Source organism: Phyllobates terribilis, unplaced genomic scaffold, assembly GCF_046119375.1.
Source record: "Phyllobates terribilis strain yellow unplaced genomic scaffold, ASM4611937v1 Scaffold_35__1_contigs__length_13245226, whole genome shotgun sequence".
Taxonomy (NCBI): Eukaryota; Metazoa; Chordata; class Amphibia; order Anura; family Dendrobatidae; genus Phyllobates; species Phyllobates terribilis.
The window spans coordinates 11,443,392-11,455,750 of record NW_027362795.1 but is presented as its reverse complement, the minus strand read 5'-3'; the positions used below and the strand labels follow the sequence as shown (position 1 = coordinate 11,455,750).

At 42.4% G+C, this 12,359-nt stretch overlaps 2 pseudogenes; one reads left to right on the top strand and one right to left on the bottom strand.

The window, feature by feature from the left end:
- The window catches only part of LOC141182655 (uncharacterized), a 92,147-nt pseudogene extending 86,255 nt beyond the window's left edge, over positions 1-5,892 (top strand).
- Positions 1-12,359, bottom strand: part of LOC141182657 (uncharacterized) — a 1,085,038-nt pseudogene that overhangs the window by 1,040,147 nt on the left and 32,532 nt on the right.

The following is a 12,359-nucleotide window of genomic DNA, read 5'->3' as shown; positions in this document are numbered from 1 at the left end:
ATTATAACCTCAGTGAATTAATCTATAGGAGTAGGGACTATTCTGACTTCACAGGCACTTTCCAGAAATTATCATGCAGTGGATGTTGGAGAGTGAAAATTACAAATATGCCATTTTATTACCCAACACATAGTGTCTAGATTGTGCTCCAGGAGACACACACCATAAATTAAGTGGCTTCTTCTCACTATAGTAATGCCAAATACATGGATACTGAGTGTGGTTTGGGGCACAGGGCTCAGAAGCGAGGGGGAGATCTGACTTTGGGAGAGCGGATATTGCTGGATTGGTTTATGGAAGTGACCGCCCCCTGGGCCGTGGGGTACTTGGTAGCCGTCCTGCTCGATGCTGGGAGAGGTCACGGTGGCAGTGACCCGGTCCGTGATCCAGGGTGGTCAATTAAAGGGGAAAAGTAAAAGGGGAATAAAGTTTTTAGAGATAATGTTCGTGATGCCACCTGTGGTATGCGGCTATCTGGGGCCGCCACTGCGGAGCAGATCCTCTGGAGCTGATGGTGACGCTGCAGAGTTGGTTCAGCTCTCCACAGGCAGAGCTTAGCTCCAGGGCAGTAGATGGGGATTTTATGAGGTAGATGTTTGTGGTGCAGTGTAGTGCAGGGCTGGTGATGGCGCAGCAATTATTCAAGGACACAGTGGAGTGCAGTCTTCAGAATTTACTCACAGTTGTTAAGTTCCTCAGGTTGCACTTTCCGGATTATAACCGCCCACGTCGTCTTCTGGGGTAGTGATCCAGCAAACTCTCAGGTATTTCAGGAGCACTTGCACGGGACCCCGTTCTATGTACCTTTCCCGGTTGTCTCACTGCGCTGGCTCTCACCATCCTGTCCTGCGCCTCACAATCAGTGTCCCAAGCCAGTAGCCTTGGGTCTTGTCGGGCGACGTGCAGTCCCCTGGACCCTATGCGGCCACCTTTTCGGCGATGTAATTGTGGTTGTTAGCTGCAGCACCTTGAAAACGCAGCAGCCTCCGGTTATCTAGCTGAGCCTGGTTGTTCTCCACTAGTTTAGGGGCCGGTCCCCTCTCTGCAGCCTGATCCCTCCACATCCGTATAGATTCGGGCGCACGGGTGGCATCCGCACTCGCCGTGCCCCTGGGATCTCCTCACTTCCTCTTGGAGCCCTCCTCACCGCTTCTCTATTCTCTTCAGTCTCTCCTCCTGGGCCTCTCAGACTGGGCCCTGCTCCTTTCTCCACTCTTCTGAGCAGAGCTCCTCCAGAGCTTCTGCTCCCAACTCTCTCTCCTCTGAACTGGACTGACTGAACTCCTAGATGGTTCCCCTTCTTCTTATACTCCTTCTGTCGGTGCTCCCTTGATCTACGTCCTCTTCCCATACCCACTACATGTTTCCACCCTCCAGCTAGGGACCAGGGACTGTGCTCTCCCTTAGGAGCAATCTCGCCCTTCCCTTCTGAAGTGGAGTGTATTGGATGCGAGTGTGTGGGTCTCAGGTAGTACTCCCTAGTTACCTGAGAGTGGGGTACCACACCACTGGGTGAGATGCAGTACCTCTGTGGCAACTAAACCCGCAGGGGCGCCACAGAAGCCATGTTGATTCTCAAGAGCCTTTGAGAATCTAATAATGTGGAATTTTTATTGGTATCATTTTTGCCTACTGTGCACTCGACCCCATCCCATCCCACCTCCTCCGTAACATCACCCTCACACTCGTACCATCCCTAACCCATCTCTTCAACCTATCACTATCCTCTGGTACTTTCCCTGCTGTCTTCAAACATGCCACAATCACACCCTCCTCAAAAAGCCATCCCTCAACCTAACCGCCCTGTCCAGCTATCGCCCCATATCGCTGCTCCCATTTGCCTCCAAACTCCTTGAGCAACACGTTCACACTGAACTTTCCTCCCACTTTTCATCTAACTCTCTCTTCGACAACCTACAATCCGGCTTCCGCCCCCACCATTCCACCAAAACTGCCCTTACCAAAATCACCAATGACCTACTTACAGCCAAAGCTAACAGACAATTCTCTGTACTCCTTCTACTTGACCTGTCTTCTGCTTTCGATACAGTTGAATACTGCCTCCTACTGCAGATCCTTTCTTCCTTTGGCGTCAAAGACCTTGCTCTATCCTGGATCTCCTCATACCTTTCTAACCGCACATTTAGCGTCTCCCACTCCCACGTCACCTCCTCACCCATCCCCCTCTCTGTTGGAGTCCCTCAAGGCTCTGTCCTAGGACCCCTGCTCTTCTCAATCTACACCCTTGGCCTGGGACAGCTCATAAAATCCTATGGCTTCCAGTACCATCTGTACGCTGATGACACCCAGATCTACCTCTCTGGCCCAGACGTCACCTCTCTGCTGTCCAGAATCCCAGCATGTCTAGCAGCCATATCCTCCTTCTTCTCCTCCGCTACCTCAAGCTCAATGTGGACAAAACTGAACTCATTATCTTTCCCCCATCTCACATATCTTCCCCATCTGATCTATCTATCACAATAAACGACATCACTATTTCCGCTGTACCGACAATCCGCTGCCTCGGAGTAACCCTTGACTCTGCCCTGTCCTTCAAACCCCACATCCAAGCTCTCGCCACCTCCTGTCGCCTCCAGCTCAAAAACATTTCCAGAATCTGCCCTTTCCTCAACCCTAACTCTACTAAACTGCTTGTGCATGCCCTCATCATCTCCCGCCTCGACTATTGCAACATCCTCCTCTATGGCCTACCTGCTAACACTCTCGCACCCATCCAGTCCATCCTCAACTCTGCTGCACGACTCGTTCATCTCTCGCCTCGCTACTCCTCTGCTACCCCCCTTTGCAAATCGCTTCACTGGCTCCCAATTGCCCAGCACATCCAGTTCAAACTACTAACACTGACCTACAAAGCCATCCATAACCTCTCTCCTCCGTACATCTCTGAACTAATCTCCCGATATATTCCCTCACGTAACCTCCGGTCCTCCCACGACCTCCTTCTCTCCTCCACACTTATCCATTCCTCACGCAATCGCCTCCAAGATTTCTCCCGAATATCCCCCATCCTATGGAATTCTGTGCCTCAACACGTCCGATTATCCGCCACATCCTTATCCTTCAGACGGAACCTGAAAACCCATCTCTTCAAGAAAGCTTACAATCTGCAATGACCATACTGCCTCCTCAACAACGCCGAAGCTACTACTACTGCAACCCAACAACCTACTGTCTCCTCCCTATTCCCGTAGAATGTAAGCCCGCAAGGGCAGGGTCCTCTTCCCCCCGTACCAGTCTATCTTTGTTAGTTTGTTTACTGTAGTGATATTCTTATTTTGTATGTAACCCCTTATGTACAGCGCCATGGAATCAATGGCGCTATATAAATTAATAATAATAATAATAAATACTGTAAGAGGGCCGCCGGACATGTCCTTGAGGGGAGATATGTGTCGCTGAGGTTGGCAGCTTCAGTGATGTCAAACCGGGAAAGCATGCTCCAGCACACATAGTGCTGAGAGTTTTAATAGGGCGTATCAGGACCGGTTTTTTCGAGCAGTCATAAGAGATGGGGGGATTGGCTGCTCACATATCCCCACCCCAGGGCGTGTGTATAAAATGGAGACCAAGTGTCTCATTCAGTGTCTGTGGCTGGGGGTGTAGAGACCTCCAGAGTGTTTGAGGGTAAAAAGACACTGACTGTGAGCGGGTGAACCCGCCATATTGGATGGACTGTTTCCTTTCTGTTTTGTTACACTGTGCCGGACAAGGTTTTCTTTTGTTTACTTCTGGAAGTGCGGTTTATGCAGCATAATAAACCTGCCTTGGACATTTTTAAAGAGACAGTGTCCCGTGCCTACCTCTAACGTGGCTAAGTGAGTACCGAACCCTACACTACATAACATTGTTTGATGCCTTTTTATTCCATATTTTGGAGGCAGAATGAACAAACAGTTGGACACCACGCTCTACTGGTTCATGCTATGAGGTTTTCTATTAGACTGTGAACTGTCCTTCTGTCAATAACTTGCCATTTCTACAGACATTTTAAGTGCAATTAACACAAGAATCCCATAGAAAAATAAATAAAGATTGCATACCACTTCTAAATGAATCTAAACAAACACATCCCTGGGCTACATGCTAGTCCAGGAAAATGAAGAGATAAATGCTCAAGTTTAAATATTCCTCTAGATTTTAGATTTGTGTCTAATAAAATAGATTTTTAAACTTGAGCATATATCTCTTCATTTCCCTGGACTAGCATGTAGCCCAGGGATGTGTTTGTTTAGACATTTTAAGTAGAAATGTTCAAAAATATAAATTTCAAGGATATTTTATTCAAAATGAATAATTGTTTTTTTTCTTGGCAGATGACTGTACCAGAAGATCAGAGGGACAGGAGATTTTTAAATCTGATGATCTTGAGATCCCACAGGATACAATTGAAGTGAATGCCATTACTCCAGATATACCATCATCCCTTCACAGCAAAGATCTGTCATCTGATCCTATGAAACAGGTCCTGTCTTCTGATTCATTACCGACTACTAAGGAAAATCAAAATAAAATAAGCATTAAAAAACGAACTGCTCCTAAAGCAAAGAAATCATTTTCACTTTCAGAAAATGGAAATAGTTTTACCCTCGAAAAGTCTATTCTAAAACATCAAAAAATACACACAGCGGACAATAGATTGTTTTGTTCCAAATGTGGAAAATGCTTTAACCAGAAATCAGTTTTTGTTAATCACCAGAGATCCCACATAGGGGAGAAGCCTTTTTCATGTTCAGAATGTGGGAAATGTTTTAACCAGAAATCAGCTATGGTTAAGCACCACAGAACCCACACAGGGAAGAAGCCTTTTTCATGTTCAGAATGTGGGAAATGTTTTAACCAGAAATCAGCTTTGGTTAAGCACCACAGAACCCACACAGGGAAGAAGCCTTTTTCATGTTCAGAATGTGGGAAATGTTTTAACCAGAAAGCATATCTAAATAACCACCAGAGAACCCACACAGGGGAGAAGCCCTTTTCCTGTTCAGAATGTGGGAAATGTTTTAACCAGAAATCAACTTTGGTTAAGCACCACAGAACCCACACAGGGGAGAAGCCTTTTTCATGTTCAGAATGTGGGAAATGTTTTAACCAGAAAGCGTATCTAAATAACCACCAGAGAACCCACACAGGGGAGAAGCCCTTTTCCTGTTCAGAATGTGGGAAATTTTTTAACCAGAAATCAACTTTGGTTAAGCACCACAGAACCCACATAGGGGAGAAGCCTTTTTCATGTTCGGAATGTGGGAAATGTTTTAACCGGAAAGCGCATCTTGATGGCCACCAGAGAACCCACACAGGGGAGAAGCCCTTTTCCTGTTCAGAATGTGGGAAATGTTTTAATCGTAAAATGATTCTTGATAGCCACAAGAGAACTCACACAGGGGAGAAGCCTTTTCCTGTTCAGAATGTGGGAAATGTTTTAACCAAAAATCAGCTTTGATTAAGCACCAGAGAACCCACACAGGGGAGAAGCCTTTTTCATGTTCAGAATGTGGGAAATGTTTTAACCAGAAAGCGTGTCTAAATAACCACCAGAGAACCCACACAGGGGAGAAGCCCCTTTCCTGTTCAGAATGTGGGAAATGTTTTAACCAGAAATCAGCTTTGGTTAAGCACCACAGAACCCACACAGGGAAGAAGCCTTTTTCATGTTCAGAATGTGGGAAATGTTTTAGCCAGAAAGCATATCTAAATAACCACCAGATAACCCACACAGGGGAGAAGCCTTTTTCTTGTTCAGAATGTGGGAAATGTTTTAACCAGAAAACGTATCTAAATAACCACCAGAGAACCCACACAGGGGAGAAGCCCTTTTCCTGTTCAGAATGTGGGAAATGTTTTAACCAGAAATCAGCTTTGGTTAAGCTCTAGAGAACCCACACAGGGGAGAAGCCATTTTCCTATTCTATTTTTTTTTAATCCAATAAATTTTTATTGAGATTTTTTTCTTCTTTTTTTTTTTTTTTTACAAAACAAGAAACCAGTACATACAATAATAAAATAACATACCATAGGATGACATACATGCATCTCTCCTGTATATCCTTTCAGCTTGCCCATTACCGTCTGATAACTTGCAATTACTATATCTTACAATTAACATTCCACATTCTTGAAATTTCTTATGTAACCATAATATTGTAATAAACATTATAATCCTATACACATATAGGTGGGCTATATTACCCATACCACATGTTAAGGAATTCCAATACACATTACAATGAAACATTAGACCTCGCCAATACCCCCCTTCCCCTATAAGTCATTGTCTCTCCTACAATAACCCCCTTGATGGCATTCCAGGTGTATCCAATCATAAGCCCCATATTTTCTCAAATTTATTCATTGAGTTTTGTTTTTTATATACCCCTTTTTCTAATCTGATAATATTATTTATCCTATTTTTGAGTTCACTCATTTCTGGAGGTGAGGGGTTATAATCCATTTGGATGCAATATGTTTCCTAGCTTGAAATAAAATATGTGAAATCCCTATTGAAATTGGATCAAATTCCATATCCTCCTCTAATATACCTAATAGGCATTTTTTGGGTCTGGTTGAATATCTATTTTATATACCCTCTTTATAATAGACAGAACTCCTTTCCAGTATTTACCGTATTTTTCGGACTTTAAGACACACCTTTTTCCTCCAAAAGTTTGGAGGAAAATGGGGGGTGCGTCTTATAGTCCGAATGTTGCTGGGGGGGGGGGTATATATAGTGTGTGTGTACATATATATATATATATATATATATATATATAATACTGTGGTGGAGGAGCAGGGCACAGGAGGCAGCAGCCGCCTGCTGCAGCCTGCACTGTCCCCGCTGCTGAAGAAAATGAAAATTCACTGCTCCCCACGCCCATAGGCGCTCCTTAATAGCGGCACACAGTATATCAACAACTCAGTGTCTATTCCCCTTTTTTCTCCCTTTCCAAAGTTTTTTTTCTATTTTAAGGGTCCAGATCTTATTATATGACACCACAAGTGGGTTATAAACTTTTCCCGTTTTTTCTTTTTGCATTTTTTTCTCTTTTGATTTAATGATTCTCAGGCTCCCTATGGAGTATTTCCGGGTACACCATATTTACTTACACCTTTGCTTTTGATGAGGCTTGATCATCACGCTGCATTGTACTATATCATTGAATATTGTATTACATTGTGATTATAGTAGAGATTATCCTCCACATGCTCTAATGAAATGATTTATTGTCTGTCTTTCCTGTATGATGTTTTTGAATTCTACCCTTTCCCTTATTTTTTATCCACATAATGTTTCTGTACATATATTTTGTTTTTTTGTATGCATTAGAGTCTGATGAAGGTCGTGGCTGAACGACCGAAACGTCACATGTTGTGGATTGCATTTTTCATGAATCTCTAAAGGAACTTTAATTATTTGATTAAAAATTATATTTCATACTACTGAATGAGTGCCGGATTCTATATTCACAGTGTATCAGCAGCGCGGCTGCTGCTGCTGCCGAGCGATCGCGTGTGCCCGCTATTAAAGGGCATGAATATTCACCCCCTCTCCACGCCAATGATGGAAGGAGGTTTGCACTCAATATCTGACAATACATGGTCCCATTCATTCTTTCATGTACATGGATTAGTCGTCCTTGTCCCTTGGCAGAGAAACAGATCCAAAGCATGATGTTGCCACCCCCATGCTTCACAGTAGGTATGGTGTTCTTTCGATGCAATTCAGCATTCTTTCTCCTCCAAATCTGACGAGTTGTGTTTCTACCAAACAGTTCTACTTTGGTTTCATCTGACCATATGACATTCTCCCAATGCTCTTCTGAATCATCCAAATGCTCTCTAGCAAACGTCACAGGGGCCCGGACATGTAATGGCTTAAGCAGGGGGACACATCTGGCACTGCAGGATCTGAGTCCCTGGCAGCGTAGTGTGTTACTGATGGTAACCTGTGTAACTGATGGTAACCTGTGTAACATTGGTCCCCGCTCTCTGCAGGTCATTCACTAGGTCCCCGTGTGTGGTTCTGGGATATTTGCTCACCGTTCTTGAGATCATTTTGACCCCACGGGGTGAGATCTTGTGTGGAGCCCCAGATCAAGGGAGATTATCAGTGGTTTTGTATGTCTTCCATTTTCTAATTATCGCACCCACAGTTGATTTCTTCACACCAAGCTGCTTGCCTATTGCAGATTCAGTCTTCCCAGCCTGGTGCAGGGCTTCAATTTTGTTTCTGGTATCCTTCGACAGCTCTTTGGTCTTCACCATAGTGGAGTTTGGAGTGTGACTGTTTGAGGTTGTGGACAGGTGTCTTTTATACTGATAACAAGTTCAAACAGGTGACAGTACTAAAGGTAATGAGTGGAGGACAGAGGAGCCTTTTAAAGAAGAAGTTACAGGTCTGTGAGAGCCAGAAATCTTGTTTGTTTGTAATTGACCAAATACTTATCACCAAAATTTGAAAAAAAATTCTTTCTAAATCAGACAATTTTATTTTCAGGATTTGTTTTCTCATTTTGTCTCTCATAGTTGAGGTCGACCTATGATGTCAATTACAGGCCGACCTCATCTTCTTAAGTGGGAGAACTTGCACAATTGGTGACTGTCTAAATACTTTTTTTCCCCACTATATATTAGTGCATTAAAAATCGCCAAAACACCAGGTTCCTTGTCACTTTGTAGTTATTCACATTTTATCCTAGCCGATTTCTTTTTCATATAAGAGAACGAAACTTGCTATGAATTTTCTGAAAAGTGGAATTATGGATCCAAATAGGGGCATTATGCAGAATGTATAAGAGTTGGGGCATCAATATCATTTTTAATAAGTTCCCTCGTCCTACAGCTGATAATGGTAATCTGCACCACGCATAGATTTTCTTTTTATACTTTTCCAGAAGAAGATATAGATTCAGTACAATGTAATCCTGAGATCTTTTTGTTATACTTATACCCGGTATTAGAATTTCTCAACCGTTTGTATTTGTGTATGTTCTAATATGCTCGAATCAGGGATATCATCAAATGGTAGAATAATCGACTTATCCCAATTAATGGACAGGCCTGACCATTCACCAAACTCTCCAATAATGTTCAGAATAGGATCAATAGACTTCTGGATATCACCTACTGTACATATAACGGTTTGTGTATTATACAATCACTGTATTTTATGTAGTGTGGGCACCCGCTTCTGCAGTGCCACCTTGTAACCAATTGCTTGTGAAATAAAGGTTTTTGACCAAACTCGTGTTTGGTGTTTCTGCTTTGGGTTTCTGATTATTTCCAAATAGTCTGCCATTCATATCCTAGCATAGCTATGTCACCATCTTATTGGTACTAGACAATTGTCTGATACGTAGATACTTTCCTTTGGTTTAATATATATTATTTGCTTCGTTCAATTTTTGTTTTGTTGTGGTAACCCCTTTACCCCCGAATGTGATTTGCTCGTTAATGACCAGGCCAATTTTTACAATTCTGACCGCTGTCACTTCATGATGTAATAACATTGGAACACTGCAACGGATCTCACTGATTCTGAGATTATTTTTTTGTGACATATTGTACTTCATGATAGTGGTAAAATTTCTTCGATGTGACTTGGGTTACTTTGTGAAAAAAATCAGAAATTTGGTGAAATTTTAATTTTCATGCCCTTAAATCAGAGATTTATGTCACACAAAATAGTTAATAAATAATTCTCACATAAAACACGCGTCACCCACTATAGGCAATACTAGGGGGTATAATGGAGTCTAGACACAATGAAATTTAAAAAATTACAGTTTTTATTAAGTCATATATTAATGAAAAAAGTTTTTTTCCATAGAACAAAGCAATGATTAAAAAGTTAATCAGGAACATTTTCAGCTGTCCAGGATTATGCATATGGGACTCAATCCAAAGGCTCTTGTAGGATCGAGGGTAGGGTTAAGATATTTATTCCCTCAATGAATATATAGATATCAGCAATCCAGCTTTTAATGCTTACTGGCCAGAGGGTATAAAGTACAAATGCCCTATAAAGTGTCAGTGCCAGCAGCATGGGCTTATTGCCCCAATATAGCTATATCAAAGGGACATTCAGATAATAATATTGTGCTGAGACCCAACCACTATATCCCCAGTTGTCATAATGTCAATTACTTACAGCCAGAGGAGAGAGAAAGTGACCCAGTGATCCTGGTGCTGCACCCCGACGCCGCCGTTTCGCCACACTTCTTCCAGGGGGCGTTAACCACTATAGCTTAACTGGCTCCTTAAATACACTGTGTTCCAAATTATTATGCAAATAATATTTTCTCAGATTTTCCCAAATTACCTATATGAATTGCAGTCATTGTAATTTTCCAGTCAAATAACTATTAGAGTACAATTGAAAGGTTTTTGTACAAACTGCCTATGATAACAGTATATTTTTTAAAAAATTAAAAACTCAAACTGCACTCAAAATGCATGTTCCAAATTATTATGCACAGCAGAGTTTTCAACCTTTTCATTTTAATAAAGAACAAAAAAATGGTCATTTTTGAAATTATAAGCATTAGCAGGTTATTACAAACTGAAATCAAACAGTTTTCAACTCAAAACTTTATTCTAGGTGATGTTACATTTGCACATAGGACCCCTTGTTCGAAAGGAGCTTCTGAACTCTCTCGTCCATTGAATTTGTCAGGTTTTGGATGGTTTCTGCTTTAATTGTTTTGCATGAGGACAGAATACCCTCCCAGAGCTGTTGCTTAGATGTGAACTGCCTCCCGCCATCATAGACACTCCTTTTGATGATGCTCCAGAGGTTCTCAATGGGGTTGAGGTCAGGGGAGCATGGGTGCCACACCATAAGTTTGTCCCCTTTTATGCCCACAGCAGCCAGAGATGCAGATGTGTTATGTGCAGCATGAGACGGGGCATTATCATGCATGAAAATGATCTTGCTGCGGAACACACGGTTCTTCTTCTTGAACCATGGAAGTGCTGTTTGAGAAACTCAACATACATTATGGAGTTCATCTTTACCCCTTCAGGGATCCTAAAAGGGCCGACAATCTCTCTCTCCATGATTCCAGCCCAAAACATTACTCCACCTCCTCCTTGTTAGCGCCGTAGCCGTGTTTGCATGGGGTGTCCATCAACCAGCCATCCTCCACTCCATCCATCTGGACCATCGAGATCATCTCATGCATGATAATGCCCCGTCTCATGCTGCACATAACACATCTGCATCTCTGGCTGCTGTGGGCATAAAAGGGGACATACTTATGGTGTGGCCCCCATGCTCCCCTGACCTCAACCCCATTGAGAACCTCTGGAGCATCATCAAAAGGAGTGTCTATGATGGCGGGAGGCAGTTCACATCTAAGCAACAGCTCTGGGAGGGTATTCTGTCCTCATGCAAAATAATTGAAGCAGAAACCATCCAAAACCTGACAAATTCAATGGACGATAGAGTTCAGAAGCTCCTTTCAAACAAGCGGTCCTATGTGCAAATGTAACATCACCTAGAATAAAGTTTTGAGTTGAAAACTGTTTGATTTCAGTTTGTAATAACCTGCTAATGCTTATAATTTCAAAAATGACCATTTTTTTGTTCTTTATTAAAATGAAAAGGTTGAAAACTCTGCTGTGCATAATAATTTGGAACATGCATTTTGAGTGCAGTTTGAGTTTTTTATTTTTTTTTTAAACATACTGTTATCATAGGCAGTTTGTACAAAAACCTTTCAATTGTACTCTAATAGTTATTTGACTGGAAAATTACAATGACTGCAATTCATATAGGTAATTGGGGAAAATTGAGAAAATATTATTTGCATAATAATTTGGAACACAGTGTAGTTGCTATGAAATGTTTTTTTTATTCCTACAAGTTTGATGCGTTCCTGTCCCCGGGCCCGCAAGAAATCCCGCCTCCTGCGTGAATTACAATGTCTCCCCCCTCCCCTGCATGTCAGTGCCCTGTGACGTGCTGTTGCCGTGGCCAAATCCCGCGCCTGCGCACTTCTCCTTTTACCCAAGGCGCACTTCTTCCTGCCGTCTATGTTCATTGCACTGGAAGAATCTTGTGCGCAGGCGCCAGGAAGTCAGAGCGATACCAAATATGTGTCGTTTATTTTATTTTTTTTCATAATATTAATTTATAAGTACAATTATATATTTTTTTAAAAATATTTTTTCAACTTTTTTTTTAACTTCTTTACTTTGTCCCACTGTAGGACTTTCACTTTCCACAGTCTGATCGCAGTTATCTATAATATAACCGGGGATGCATGTCTCTGTCTGAAGCCTCGATAGACTGCGCATGCGTGACGCGCAGTCTGGCTCCAGACAGAAGCATGCATGGAGCC